This window comes from Musa acuminata, chromosome BXJ3-1, assembly GCF_036884655.1.
Source record: "Musa acuminata AAA Group cultivar baxijiao chromosome BXJ3-1, Cavendish_Baxijiao_AAA, whole genome shotgun sequence".
Taxonomy (NCBI): Eukaryota; Viridiplantae; Streptophyta; class Magnoliopsida; order Zingiberales; family Musaceae; genus Musa; species Musa acuminata.
The window spans coordinates 27,508,302-27,520,519 of record NC_088349.1 but is presented as its reverse complement, the minus strand read 5'-3'; the positions used below and the strand labels follow the sequence as shown (position 1 = coordinate 27,520,519).

The window sequence follows — 12,218 nt, the reverse complement described above, 5'->3', positions numbered from 1 at the left end:
ATCCCTATCGCAAGCTCTCTCTGAGCCCTAGCCCGACGACTCCGTATCGGTCATGGCAAGCTCGCGCCGAAACCATCGGCACTTTCTCGAACGATCTCGGAATCGCTATTGCGACCCCAATCCGGAAAGCGCTTTCCGAGCCCCACGATACTGACTGCGTAGCGGTCACGGCAAATCCCGTGCCCGAAAACAATCGTCTCGGAGGTCTACGGGAGATGTTTCGTATCTCGGGACGCAAAAAGGAGTGCAACACGAGGACTTCCCGGGGGGACACCCATCCTAGTACTACTCTCGCCCAAGCACGCTTAACTTCGGAGTTCTGATGGGATCCGGTGCTTTAGTGCTGGTATGATTGCACCGGTTTCGGGTGCTTCGTCCCACTCCTATGTGCACGTCGCGGCCGGCACATCAACGTCCGGAGCCCCTTGCCCGTCACGAAACCGTCGCCGCTTTCTCGAACGATCACGAAATCCCTATCGCAAGCTCTCTCCGAGCCCTAGCCCGACGACTGCGTATCGGTCACGGCAAGCTCGCGCCGAAACCATCGGCACTTTCTCGAACGATCTATGAATCGCTATTGCGACCCCAATCTGGAAAGCTCTCTCCGAGCCCCACGATACTGACTGCGTAGCGGTCATGGCAAATCCCGTGCCCGAAAACAATCGTCTCGGAGGTCTACGGGAGGTGTTTCGTATCTCGGGACGCAAAAAGGAGTGCAACACGAGGACTTCCCGGGGTGTCACCCATCCTAGTACTACTCTCGCCCAAGCACGCTTAACTTCGGAGTTCTGATGGGATCCGGTTATTTAGTGCTGGTATGATCGCACGGGTTTCGGGTGCTTCGTCCCTCGCCTATGTGCACGTCGCGGCCGGCACGTCAACGTCCGGAGCCCCATGCCCGTCACGAAACCGTCGCCAATTTCTCGAACGATCCCGAAATCCCTATCGCAAGCTCTCTCCGAGCCCTAGCCCGACGACTGCGTATCGGTCACGGCAAGCTCGCGCCGAAACAATCGGCACTTTCTCGAACGATCTCGGAATCGCTATTGCGACCCCAATCCGGAAAGCTCTTTCCGAGCCCCACGATACTGACTGCGTAGCGGTCACGGCAAATCCCGTGCCCGAAAACAATCGTCTCGGAGGTCTACGGGAGATGTTTCGTATCTCGGGACGCAAAAAGGAGTGCAACACGAGGACTTCCCGGGGGGTCACCCATCCTAGTACTACTCTCGCACAAGCACGCTTAACTTCGGAGTTCTGATGGGATCCGGTGCTTTTGTGCTGGTATGATCGCACCGATTTCGGGTGCTTCGTCCCTCGCCTATGTGCACGTCGCGGTCGGCACATCAACGTCCGGAGCCTCTTGCCCGTCACGAAACCGTCGGCGCTTTCTCGAACGATCCCGAAATCCCTATCGCAAGCTCTCTCCGAGCCCTAGACCGATGACTGCGTATCGGTCATCGCAAGCTCGCGCCAAAACCATCGGCACTTTCTCGAACGATCTCGGAATCGCTATTGCGACCCCAATCCGGAAAGCTCTTTCCGAGCCCCACGATACTGACTGCGTAGCGGTCACGGCAAATTCCGTGCCCGAAAACAATCGTCTCGGAGGTCTACGGGAGATGTTTCGTATCTCGGGACGCAAAAAGGAGTGCAACACGAGGACTTCCCGGGGGGTCACCCATCCTAGTACTACTCTCGCCCAAGCACGCTTAACTTCGGAGTTCTGATGGGATCCAGTGCTTTAGTGCTGGTATGATCGCATCGGTTTCGGGTGCTTCGTCCCTCGCCTATGTGCACGTCGCGGCCGGCACGTCAACGTCCGGAGCCCCTTGCCCGTCACGAAACCGTTGGCGCTTTCTCGAACGATCCCGAAATCCCTATCGCAAGCTCTCTCCGAGCCCTAGCCCGACGACTGCGTATCGGTCACGGCAAGCTCGCGCCGAAACCATCGGCACTTTCTCGAACGATCTCGGAATCGCTATTGCGACCCCAATCTGGAAAGCTCTTTCCGAGCCCCACGATACTGACTGTGTAGCGGTCATGGCAAATCCCGTGCCCGAAAACAATCGTCTCGGAGGTCTACGGGAGGTGTTTCGTATCTCGGGACGCAAAAAGGAGTGCAACACGAGGACTTCCCGGGGTGTCACCCATCCTAGTACTACTCTCGCCCAAGCACGCTTAACTTCGGAGTTCTGATGGGATCCGGTGCTTTAGTGCTGGTATGATCGCACGGGTTTCGGGTGCTTCGTCCCTCGCCTATGTGCACGTCGCGGCCGGCACGTCAATGTCCGGAGCCCCTTGCCCGTCACGAAACCGTCGGCGCTTTCTCGAACGATCCCGAAATCCCTATCGCAAGCTCTCTCTGAGCCCTAGCCCGACGACTCCGTATCTGTCACGGCAAGCTCGCGCCGAAACCATCGGCACTTTCTCGAACGATCTCGGAATCGCTATTGCGACCCCAATCCGGAAAGCTCTTTCCGAGCCCCACGATACTGACTGCGTAGCGGTCACGGCAAATCCCGTGCCCGAAAACAATCGTCTCGGAGGTCTACGGGAGATGTTTCGTATCTCGGGACGCAAAAAGGAGTGCAACACGAGGACTTCCCGGGGGGACACCCATCCTAGTACTACTCTCGCCCAAGCACGCTTAACTTCGGAGTTCTGATGGGATCCGGTGCTTTAGTGCTGGTATGATCGCACCGGTTTCGGGTGCTTCGTCCCTCGCCTATGTGCACGTCGCGGCTGGCACGTCAACGTCCGGAGCCCCATGCCCGTCACGAAACCGTCGCCAATTTCTCGAACGATCACGAAATCCCTATCGCAAGCTCTCTCCGAGCCCTAGCCCGACGACTGCGTATCGGTCACGGTAAGCTCGAGCCGAAACCATCGGCACTTTCTCGAACGATCTCGGAATCGCTATTGCGACCCCAATCCGGAAAGCTCTTTCCGAGCCCCACGATACTGACTGCGTAGCGGTCACGGCAAATTCCGAGCCCGAAAACAATCGTCTCGGAAGTCTACGGGAGATGTTTCGTATCTTGGGACGCAAAAAGGAGTGCAACACGAGGACTTCCCGGGGGGTCACCCATCCTAGTACTACTCTCGCCCAAGCACGTTTAACTTCGGAGTTCAGATGGGATTCGGTTCTTTAGTGCTGGTATGATCGCACCGGTTTCGGGTGCTTCGTCCCTCGCCTATGTGCACATAGCGGCCGGCACGTCAACGTCCGGAGCACCTTGCCCGTCACGAAACCGTCGCCTCTTTCTCGAACGATCACGAAATCCCTATCGCAAGCTCTCTCCGAGCCCTAGCCCGACGACTGCGTATCGGTCACGGCAAGCTCGAGCTGAATCCATCGGCACTTTCTCGAACGATCTCGGAATCGCTATTGCGACCCCAATCCGGAAAGCTCTTTCCGAGCCCCACGATACTGACTGCGTAGCGGTCACGGCAAATTCCGTGCCCGAAAACAATCGTCTCGGAGGTCTACGGGAGATGTTTCGTATCTCGGGACGCAAAAAGGAGTGCAACACGAGGACTTCCCGGGGGGTCACCCTTCCTAGTACTACTCTCGCCCAAGCACGCTTAACTTCGGAGTTCTGATGGGATCCGGTGCTTTAGTGCTGGTATGATCGCACCGGTTTCGGGTGCTTCGTCCCTCGCCTATGTGCACGTCGCGGCCGGCACATAAACGTCCGGAGCCCCTTGCCCGTCACGAAACCGTTGGCGCTTTCTCGAACGATCCCGAAATCCCTATCGCAAGCTCTCTCCGAGCCCTAGCCCGACGACTCCGTATCGGTCACGGCAAGCTCGCGCCGAAACCATCGGCACTTTCTCGAACGATCTCGGAATCGCTATTGCGACCCCAATCCGGAAAGCTCTTTCCGAGCCCCACGATACTGACTGCGTAGCGGTCACGGCAAATCCCGTGCCCGAAAACAATCGTCTCGGAGGTCTACGGGAGATGTTTCGTATCTCGGGACGCAAAAAGGAGTGCAACACGAGGACTTCCCGGGGGGACACCCATCCTAGTACTACTCTCGCCCAAGCAAGCTTAACTTCGGAGTTCTGATGGGATCCGGTGCCTTAGTGCTGGTATGATCGCACCGGTTTCGGGTGCTTCGTCCCTCGCCTATGTGCACGTCGCGGCTGGCACGTCAACGTCCGGAGCCCCTTGCCCGTCACGAAACCGTCGCCAATTTCTCGAACGATCACGAAATCCCTATCGCAAGCTCTCTCCGAGCCCTAGCCCGACGACTGCGTATCGGTCACGGTAAGCTCGAGCCGAAACCATCGGCACTTTCTCGAACGATCTCGAAATCGCTATTGCGACCCCAATCCGGAAAGCTCTTTCCGAGCCCCACGATACTGACTGCGTAGCGGTCACGGCAAATTCCGAGCCCGAAAACAATCGTCTCGGAAGTCTACGGGAGATGTTTCGTATCTCGGGACGCAAAAAGGAGTGCAACACGAGGACTTCCCGGGGGGTCACCCTTCCTAGTACTACTCTCGCCCAAGCACGCTTAACTTCGCAGTTCTGATGGGATCCGGTGCTTTAGTGCTGGTATGATCGCACCGGTTTCAGGTGCTTCGTCCCTCGCCTATGTGCACGTCGCGGCCGGCACATAAACGTCCGGAGCCTCTTGATGTCACGAAACCGTCGGCGCTTTCTCGAACGATCCCGAAATCCCTATCGCAAGCTCTCTCTGAGCCCTAGCCCGACGACTCCGTATCGGTCATGGCAAGCTCGCGCCGAAACCATCGGCACTTTCTCGAACGATCTCGGAATCGCTATTGCGACCCCAATCCGGAAAGCTCTTTCCGAGCCCCACGATACTGACTGCGTAGCGGTCACGGCAAATTCCGAGCCCGAAAACAATCGTCTCGGAAGTCTACGGGAGATGTTTCGTATCTTGGGACGCAAAAAGGAGTGCAACACGAGGACTTCCCGGGGGGTCACCCATCCTAGTACTACTCTCGCCCAAGCACGTTTAACTTCGGAGTTCAGATGGGATTCGGTTCTTTAGTGCTGGTATGATCGCACCGGTTTCGGGTGCTTCGTCCCTCGCCTATGTGCACGTAGCGGCCGGCACGTCAACGTCCGGAGCCCCTTGCCCGTCACGAAACCGTCGCCTCTTTCTCGAACGATCACGAAATCCCTATCGCAAGCTCTCTCCGAGCCCTAGCCCGACGACTGCGTATCGGTCACGGCAAGCTCGAGCTGAATCCATCGGCACTTTCTCGAACGATCTCGGAATCGCTATTGCGACCCCAATCCGGAAAGCTCTTTCCGAGCCCCACGATACTGACTGCGTAGCGGTCACGGCAAATTCCGTGCCCGAAAACAATCGTCTCGGAGGTCTACGGGAGATGTTTCGTATCTCGGGACGCAAAAAGGAGTGCAAAACGAGGACTTCCCGGGGGGTCACCCTTCCTAGTACTACTCTCGCCCAAGCACGCTTAACTTCGGAGTTCTGATGGGATCCGGTGATTTAGTGCTGGTATGATCGCACCGGTTTCAGGTGCTTCGTCCCTCGCCTATGTGCACGTCGCGGCCGGCACATAAACGTCCGGAGCCTCTTGATGTCACGAAACCGTCGGCGCTTTCTCGAACGATCCCGAAATCCCTATCGCAAGCTCTCTCTGAGCCCTAGCCCGACGACTCCGTATCGGTCACGGCAAGCTCGCGCCGAAACCATCGGCACTTTCTCGAACGATCTCGGAATCGCTATTGCGACCCCAATCCGGAAAGCTCTTTCCGAGCCCCACGATACTGACTGCGTAGCGGTCACGGCAAATCCCGTGCCCGAAAACAATCGTCTCGGAGGTCTACGGGAGATGTTTCGTATCTCGGGACGCAAAAAGGAGTGCAACACGAGGACTTCCCGGGGGGACACCCATCCTAGTACTACTCTCGCCCAAGCAAGCTTAACTTCGGAGTTCTGATGGGATCCGGTGCTTTAGTGCTGGTATGATCGCACCGGTTTCGGGTGCTTCGTCCCTCGCCTATGTGCACGTCGCGGCTGGCACGTCAACGTCCGGAGCCCCTTGCCCGTCACGAAACCGTCGCCAATTTCTCGAACGATCACGAAATCCCTATCGCAAGCTCTCTCCGAGCCCTAGCCCGACGACTGCGTATCGGTCACGGTAAGCTCGAGCCGAAACCATCGGCACTTTCTCGAACGATCTCGGAATCGCTATTGCGACCCCAATCCGGAAAGCTGTTTCCGAGCCCCACGATACTGACTGCGTAGCGGTCACGGCAAATTCCGAGCCCGAAAACAATTGTCTCGGAAGTCTACGGGAGATGTTTCGTATCTTGGGACGCAAAAAGGAGTGCAACACGAGGACTTCCCGGGGGGTCACCCATCCTAGTACTACTCTCGCCCAAGCACGTTTAACTTCGGAGTTCAGATGGGATTCTGTTCTTTAGTGCTGGTATGATCGCACCGGTTTCGGGTGCTTCGTCCCTCGCCTATGTGCACGTAGCGGCCGGCACGTCAACGTCCGGAGCCCCTTGCCCGTCACGAAACCGTCGCCTCTTTCTCGAACGATCACGAAATCCCTATCGCAAGCTCTCTCCGAGCCCTAGCCCGACGACTGCGTATCGGTCACGGCAAGCTCGAGCTGAATCCATCGGCACTTTCTCGAACGATCTCGGAATCGCTATTGCGACCCCAATCCGGAAAGCACTTTCCGAGCCCCACGATACTGACTGCGTAGCGGTCACGGCAAATTCCGTGCCCGAAAACAATCGTCTCGGAGGTCTACGGGAGATGTTTCGTATCTCGGGACGCAAAAAGGAGTGCAACACGAGGACTTCCCGGGGGGTCACCCTTCCTAGTACTACTCTCGCCCAAGCACGCTTAACTTCGGAGTTCTGATGGGATCCGGTGCTTTAGTGCTGGTATGATCGCACCGGTTTCAGGTGCTTCGTCCCTCGCCTATGTGCACGTCGCGGCCGGCACATAAACGTCCGGAGCCTCTTGATGTCACGAAACCGTCGGCGCTTTCTCGAACGATCCCGAAATCCCTATCGCAAGCTCTCTCCGAGCCCTAGCCCGACGACTGCGTATCGGTCACGGTAAGCTCGAGCCGAAACCATCGGCACTTTCTCGAACGATCTCGGAATCGCTATTGCGACCCCAATCCGGAAAGCTCTTTCCGAGCCCCACGATACTGACTGCGTAGCGGTCACGGCAAATTCCGAGCCCGAAAACAATCGTCTCGGAAGTCTACGGGAGATGTTTCGTATCTCGGGACGCAAAAAGGAGTGCAACACGAGGACTTCCCGGGGGGTCACCCTTCCTAGTACTACTCTCGCCCAAGCACGCTTAACTTCGCAGTTCTGATGGGATCCGGTGCTTTAGTGCTGGTATGATCGCACCGGTTTCAGGTGCTTCGTCCCTCGCCTATGTGCACGTCGCGGCCGGCACATAAACGTCCGGAGCCTCTTGATGTCACGAAACCGTAGGCGCTTTCTCGAACGATCCCGAAATCCCTATCGCAAGCTCTCTCTGAGCCCTAGCCCGACGACTCCGTATCGGTCATGGCAAGCTCGCGCCGAAACCATCGGCACTTTCTCGAACGATCTCGGAATCGCTATTGCGACCCCAATCCGGAAAGCTCTTTCCGAGCCCCACGATACTGACTGCGTAGCGGTCACGGCAAATTCCGAGCCCGAAAACAATCGTCTCGGAAGTCTACGGGAGATGTTTCGTATCTTGGGACGCAAAAAGGAGTGCAACACGAGGACTTCCCGGGGGGTCACCCATCCTAGTACTACTCTCGCCCAAGCACGTTTAACTTCGGAGTTCAGATGGGATTCGGTTCTTTAGTGCTGGTATGATCGCACCGGTTTCGGGTGCTTCGTCCCTCGCCTATGTGCACGTAGCGGCCGGCACGTCAACGTCCGGAGCCCCTTGCCCGTCACGAAACCGTCGCCTCTTTCTCGAACGATCACGAAATCCCTATCGCAAGCTCTCTCCGAGCCCTAGCCCGACGACTGCGTATCGGTCACGGCAAGCTCGAGCTGAATCCATCGGCACTTTCTCGAACGATCTCGGAATCGCTATTGCGACCCCAATCCGGAAAGCTCTTTCCGAGCCCCACGATACTGACTGCGTAGCGGTCACGGCAAATTCCGTGCCCGAAAACAATCGTCTCGGAGGTCTACGGGAGATGTTTCGTATCTCGGGACGCAAAAAGGAGTGCAAAACGAGGACTTCCCGGGGGGTCACCCTTCCTAGTACTACTCTCGCCCAAGCACGCTTAACTTCGGAGTTCTGATGGGATCCGGTGCTTTAGTGCTGGTATGATCGCACCGGTTTCAGGTGCTTCGTCCCTCGCCTATGTGCACGTCGCGGCCGGCACATAAACGTCCGGAGCCTCTTGATGTCACGAAACCGTCGGCGCTTTCTCGAACGATCCCGAAATCCCTATCGCAAGCTCTCTCTGAGCCCTAGCCCGACGACTCCGTATCGGTCACGGCAAGCTCGCGCCGAAACCATCGGCACTTTCTCGAACGATCTCGGAATCGCTATTGCGACCCCAATCCGGAAAGCTCTTTCCGAGCCCCACGATACTGACTGCGTAGCGGTCACGGCAAATCCCGTGCCCGAAAACAATCGTCTCGGAGGTCTACGGGAGATGTTTCGTATCTCGGGACGCAAAAAGGAGTGCAACACGAGGACTTCCCGGGGGGACACCCATCCTAGTACTACTCTCGCCCAAGCAAGCTTAACTTCGGAGTTCTGATGGGATCCGGTGCTTTAGTGCTGGTATGATCGCACCGGTTTCGGGTGCTTCGTCCCTCGCCTATGTGCACGTCGCGGCTGGCACGTCAACGTCCGGAGCCCCTTGCCCGTCACGAAACCGTCGCCAATTTCTCGAACGATCACGAAATCCCTATCGCAAGCTCTCTCCGAGCCCTAGCCCGACGACTGCGTATCGGTCACGGTAAGCTCGAGCCGAAACCATCGGCACTTTCTCGAACGATCTCGGAATCGCTATTGCGACCCCAATCCGGAAAGCTGTTTCCGAGCCCCACGATACTGACTGCGTAGCGGTCACGGCAAATTCCGAGCCCGAAAACAATCGTCTCGGAAGTCTACGGGAGATGTTTCGTATCTTGGGACGCAAAAAGGAGTGCAACACGAGGACTTCCCGGGGGGTCACCCATCCTAGTACTACTCTCGCCCAAGCACGTTTAACTTCGGAGTTCAGATGGGATTCTGTTCTTTAGTGCTGGTATGATCGCACCGGTTTCGGGTGCTTCGTCCCTCGCCTATGTGCACGTAGCGGCCGGCACGTCAACGTCCGGAGCCCCTTGCCCGTCACGAAACCGTCGCCTCTTTCTCGAACGATCACGAAATCCCTATCGCAAGCTCTCTCCGAGCCCTAGCCCGACGACTGCGTATCGGTCACGGCAAGCTCGAGCTGAATCCATCGGCACTTTCTCGAACGATCTCGGAATCGCTATTGCGACCCCAATCCGGAAAGCACTTTCCGAGCCCCACGATACTGACTGCGTAGCGGTCACGGCAAATTCCGTGCCCGAAAACAATCGTCTCGGAGGTCTACGGGAGATGTTTCGTATCTCGGGACGCAAAAAGGAGTGCAACACGAGGACTTCCCGGGGGGTCACCCTTCCTAGTACTACTCTCGCCCAAGCACGCTTAACTTCGGAGTTCTGATGGGATCCGGTGCTTTAGTGCTGGTATGAACGCACCGGTTTCAGGTGCTTCGTCCCTCGCCTATGTGCACGTCGCGGCCGGCACATAAACGTCCGGAGCCTCTTGATGTCACGAAACCGTCGGCGCTTTCTCGAACGATCCCGAAATCCCTATCGCAAGCTCTCTCTGAGCCCTAGCCCGACGACTCCGTATCGGTCATGGCAAGCTCGCGCCGAAACCATCGGCACTTTCTCGAACGATCTCGGAATCGCTATTGCGACCCCAATCCGGAAAGCTCTTTCCGAGCCCCACGATACTGACTGCGTAGCGGTCACGGCAAATCCCGTGCCCGAAAACAATCGTCTCGGAGGTCTACGGGAGATGTTTCGTATCTCGGGACGCAAAAAGGAGTGCAACACGAGGACTTCCCGGGGGGACACCCATCCTAGTACTACTCTCGCCCAAGCACGCTTAACTTCGGAGTTCTGATGGGATCCGGTGCTTTAGTGCTGGTATGATTGCACCGGTTTCGGGTGTTTCGTCCCACTCCTATGTGCACGTCGCGGCCGGCACATCAACGTCCGGAGCCCCTTGCCCGTCACGAAACCGTCGCCGCTTTCTCGAACGATCACGAAATCCCTATCGCAAGCTCTCTCCGAGCCCTAGCCCGACGACTGCGTATCGGTCACGGCAAGCTAGCGCCGAAACCATCGGCACTTTCTCGAACGATCTCGGAATCGCTATTGCGACCCCAATCCGGAAAGCTCTTTCCGAGCCCCACGATACTGACTGCGTAGCGGTCACGGCAAATCCCGTGCCCGAAAACAATCGTCTCGGAGGTCTACGGGAGATGTTTCGTATCTCGGGACGCAAAAAGGAGTGCAACACGAGGACTTCCCGGGGGGTCACCCATCCTAGTACTACTCTCGCCCAAGCATGCTTAACTTCGGAGTTCTGATGGATCCGGTGCTTTAGTGCTGGTATGATCGCACCGGTTTCGGGTGCTTCGTCCCTCGCCTATGTGCACGTCGCGGCCGGCGCATCAACGTCCGGAGCCTCTTGCCCATCACGAAACCGTCGGCGCTTTCTCGAACGATCCCGAAATCCCGATCGCAAGCTCCCTCCGAGCCCTAGCCCGACGACTGCGTATCGGTCACGGCAAGCTCGCGCCGAAACCATCGGCACTTTCTCGAACGATCTCGGAAACGTTATTGCGACCCCTAGCGGTCACGGCAAATTCCGTGCCCGAAAACAATCGTCTCGGAAGTCTACGGGAAATGTTTCGTATCTTGGGATGCAAAAAGGAGTGCAACACGAGGACTTCCCGGGGGGTCACCCATCCTAGTACTACTCTCGCCCAAGCACACTTAACTTCGGAGTTCTGATGGGATTCGGTTCTTTAGTGCAGGTATGATCGCACCGGTTTCGGGTGCTTCGTCCCTCGCCTATGTGCACGTCGCGGCTGGCACGTCAACGTCCGGAGCCCCTTGCCCGTCACGAAACCGTCACCAATTTCTCGAACGATCACGAAATCCCTATCGCAAGCTCTCTCCGAGCCCTAGCCCGACGACTGCGTATCGGTCACGGCAAGCTCGAGCCGAAACCATCGGCACTTTCTCGAACGATCTCGGAATCGCTATTGCGACCCCAATCCGGAAAGCTCTTTCCGAGCCCCACGATACTGACTGTGTAGCGGTCACGGCAAATTCCGTGCCCGAAAACAATCGTCTCGGAAGTCTACGGGAGATGTTTCGTATCTTGGGACGCAAAAAGGAGTGCAACACGAGGAATTCCCGGGGGGTCACCCATCCTAGTACTACTCTCGCCCAAGCATGCTTAACTTCGGAGTTCAGATGGGATTCTGTTCTTTAGTGCTGGTATAATCGCACCGGTTTCGGGTGCTTCGTCCCTCGCCTATGTGCACGTAGCGGCCGGCACGTCAACGTCCGGAGCCCCTTGCCCGTCACGAAACCGTCGCCGCTTTCTCGAACGATCACGAAATCCCTATCGCAAGCTCTCTCCGAGCCCTAGCCCGACGACTGCGTATCGGTCACGGCAAGCTAGCGCCGAAACCATCGGCACTTTCTCGAACGATCTCGGAATCGCTATTGCGACCCCAATCCGGAAAGCTCTTTCCGAGCCCCACGATACTGACTGCGTAGCGGTCACAGCAAATCCCGTGCCCGAAAACAATCGTCTCGGAGGTCTACGGGAGATGTTTCGTATCTTGGGACGCAAAAAGGAGTGCAACACGAGGACTTCCCGGGGGGTCACCCATCCTAGTACTAATCTCGCCCAAGCATGCTTAACTTCGGAGTTCTGATGGGATCCGGTGCTTTAGTGCTGGTATGATCGCACCGGTTTCGGGTGCTTCGTCCCTCGCCTATGTGCACGTCGCGGCCGGCGCATCAACGTCCGGAGCCTCTTGCCCATCACGAAACCGTCGACGCTTTCTCGAACGATCCCGAAATCCCGATCGCAAGCTCCCTCCGAGCCCTAGCCCGACGACTGCGTATCGGTCACGGCAAGCTAGCGCCGAAA

At 57.3% G+C, this 12,218-nt stretch overlaps 26 non-coding genes across 26 annotated transcripts; all 26 read right to left on the bottom strand.

Moving 5' to 3' along the window:
* Positions 1 to 241: 241 nt before the first annotated feature.
* On the bottom strand, positions 242 to 360 carry LOC135630157 (5S ribosomal RNA). The gene has a single exon (XR_010493684.1). It is a non-coding gene; the product is annotated as a 5S ribosomal RNA (ribosomal RNA).
* A 350-nt stretch (positions 361 to 710) lies between these two features.
* On the bottom strand, positions 711 to 829 carry LOC135629926 (5S ribosomal RNA). The gene has a single exon (XR_010493487.1). It is a non-coding gene; the product is annotated as a 5S ribosomal RNA (ribosomal RNA).
* Positions 830 to 1,179: 350 nt separating this feature from the next.
* Positions 1,180 to 1,298, bottom strand: LOC135630481 (5S ribosomal RNA). The gene has a single exon (XR_010494005.1). It is a non-coding gene; the product is annotated as a 5S ribosomal RNA (ribosomal RNA).
* Positions 1,299 to 1,648: 350 nt separating this feature from the next.
* LOC135630341 (5S ribosomal RNA) lies at positions 1,649 to 1,767 on the bottom strand. The gene has a single exon (XR_010493868.1). It is a non-coding gene; the product is annotated as a 5S ribosomal RNA (ribosomal RNA).
* A 350-nt stretch (positions 1,768 to 2,117) lies between these two features.
* Positions 2,118 to 2,236, bottom strand: LOC135630502 (5S ribosomal RNA). The gene has a single exon (XR_010494025.1). It is a non-coding gene; the product is annotated as a 5S ribosomal RNA (ribosomal RNA).
* A 350-nt stretch (positions 2,237 to 2,586) lies between these two features.
* Positions 2,587 to 2,705, bottom strand: LOC135630149 (5S ribosomal RNA). The gene has a single exon (XR_010493676.1). It is a non-coding gene; the product is annotated as a 5S ribosomal RNA (ribosomal RNA).
* Positions 2,706 to 3,055: 350 nt separating this feature from the next.
* On the bottom strand, positions 3,056 to 3,174 carry LOC135629836 (5S ribosomal RNA). Its single transcript, XR_010493400.1, has one exon. It is a non-coding gene; the product is annotated as a 5S ribosomal RNA (ribosomal RNA).
* A 350-nt stretch (positions 3,175 to 3,524) lies between these two features.
* LOC135630179 (5S ribosomal RNA) lies at positions 3,525 to 3,643 on the bottom strand. The gene has a single exon (XR_010493708.1). It is a non-coding gene; the product is annotated as a 5S ribosomal RNA (ribosomal RNA).
* Positions 3,644 to 3,993: 350 nt separating this feature from the next.
* On the bottom strand, positions 3,994 to 4,112 carry LOC135630573 (5S ribosomal RNA). The gene has a single exon (XR_010494095.1). It is a non-coding gene; the product is annotated as a 5S ribosomal RNA (ribosomal RNA).
* Positions 4,113 to 4,462: 350 nt separating this feature from the next.
* Positions 4,463 to 4,581, bottom strand: LOC135629791 (5S ribosomal RNA). Its single transcript, XR_010493358.1, has one exon. It is a non-coding gene; the product is annotated as a 5S ribosomal RNA (ribosomal RNA).
* A 349-nt stretch (positions 4,582 to 4,930) lies between these two features.
* On the bottom strand, positions 4,931 to 5,049 carry LOC135629835 (5S ribosomal RNA). The gene has a single exon (XR_010493399.1). It is a non-coding gene; the product is annotated as a 5S ribosomal RNA (ribosomal RNA).
* A 350-nt stretch (positions 5,050 to 5,399) lies between these two features.
* LOC135630534 (5S ribosomal RNA) lies at positions 5,400 to 5,518 on the bottom strand. The gene has a single exon (XR_010494056.1). It is a non-coding gene; the product is annotated as a 5S ribosomal RNA (ribosomal RNA).
* Positions 5,519 to 5,867: 349 nt separating this feature from the next.
* LOC135630462 (5S ribosomal RNA) lies at positions 5,868 to 5,986 on the bottom strand. Its single transcript, XR_010493987.1, has one exon. It is a non-coding gene; the product is annotated as a 5S ribosomal RNA (ribosomal RNA).
* Positions 5,987 to 6,336: 350 nt separating this feature from the next.
* Positions 6,337 to 6,455, bottom strand: LOC135629958 (5S ribosomal RNA). The gene has a single exon (XR_010493519.1). It is a non-coding gene; the product is annotated as a 5S ribosomal RNA (ribosomal RNA).
* Positions 6,456 to 6,805: 350 nt separating this feature from the next.
* LOC135630178 (5S ribosomal RNA) lies at positions 6,806 to 6,924 on the bottom strand. The gene has a single exon (XR_010493707.1). It is a non-coding gene; the product is annotated as a 5S ribosomal RNA (ribosomal RNA).
* Positions 6,925 to 7,273: 349 nt separating this feature from the next.
* Positions 7,274 to 7,392, bottom strand: LOC135629790 (5S ribosomal RNA). The gene has a single exon (XR_010493357.1). It is a non-coding gene; the product is annotated as a 5S ribosomal RNA (ribosomal RNA).
* Positions 7,393 to 7,741: 349 nt separating this feature from the next.
* LOC135629833 (5S ribosomal RNA) lies at positions 7,742 to 7,860 on the bottom strand. Its single transcript, XR_010493398.1, has one exon. It is a non-coding gene; the product is annotated as a 5S ribosomal RNA (ribosomal RNA).
* A 350-nt stretch (positions 7,861 to 8,210) lies between these two features.
* Positions 8,211 to 8,329, bottom strand: LOC135630379 (5S ribosomal RNA). The gene has a single exon (XR_010493903.1). It is a non-coding gene; the product is annotated as a 5S ribosomal RNA (ribosomal RNA).
* Positions 8,330 to 8,678: 349 nt separating this feature from the next.
* On the bottom strand, positions 8,679 to 8,797 carry LOC135630460 (5S ribosomal RNA). The gene has a single exon (XR_010493985.1). It is a non-coding gene; the product is annotated as a 5S ribosomal RNA (ribosomal RNA).
* Positions 8,798 to 9,147: 350 nt separating this feature from the next.
* On the bottom strand, positions 9,148 to 9,266 carry LOC135629957 (5S ribosomal RNA). Its single transcript, XR_010493518.1, has one exon. It is a non-coding gene; the product is annotated as a 5S ribosomal RNA (ribosomal RNA).
* A 350-nt stretch (positions 9,267 to 9,616) lies between these two features.
* On the bottom strand, positions 9,617 to 9,735 carry LOC135630372 (5S ribosomal RNA). Its single transcript, XR_010493897.1, has one exon. It is a non-coding gene; the product is annotated as a 5S ribosomal RNA (ribosomal RNA).
* Positions 9,736 to 10,084: 349 nt separating this feature from the next.
* Positions 10,085 to 10,203, bottom strand: LOC135630156 (5S ribosomal RNA). The gene has a single exon (XR_010493683.1). It is a non-coding gene; the product is annotated as a 5S ribosomal RNA (ribosomal RNA).
* Positions 10,204 to 10,553: 350 nt separating this feature from the next.
* On the bottom strand, positions 10,554 to 10,671 carry LOC135629874 (5S ribosomal RNA). The gene has a single exon (XR_010493437.1). It is a non-coding gene; the product is annotated as a 5S ribosomal RNA (ribosomal RNA).
* A 309-nt stretch (positions 10,672 to 10,980) lies between these two features.
* On the bottom strand, positions 10,981 to 11,099 carry LOC135629867 (5S ribosomal RNA). The gene has a single exon (XR_010493430.1). It is a non-coding gene; the product is annotated as a 5S ribosomal RNA (ribosomal RNA).
* A 350-nt stretch (positions 11,100 to 11,449) lies between these two features.
* Positions 11,450 to 11,568, bottom strand: LOC135630015 (5S ribosomal RNA). Its single transcript, XR_010493574.1, has one exon. It is a non-coding gene; the product is annotated as a 5S ribosomal RNA (ribosomal RNA).
* Positions 11,569 to 11,918: 350 nt separating this feature from the next.
* LOC135630318 (5S ribosomal RNA) lies at positions 11,919 to 12,037 on the bottom strand. Its single transcript, XR_010493846.1, has one exon. It is a non-coding gene; the product is annotated as a 5S ribosomal RNA (ribosomal RNA).
* Between the last annotated feature and the right edge of the window lie 181 nt (positions 12,038 to 12,218).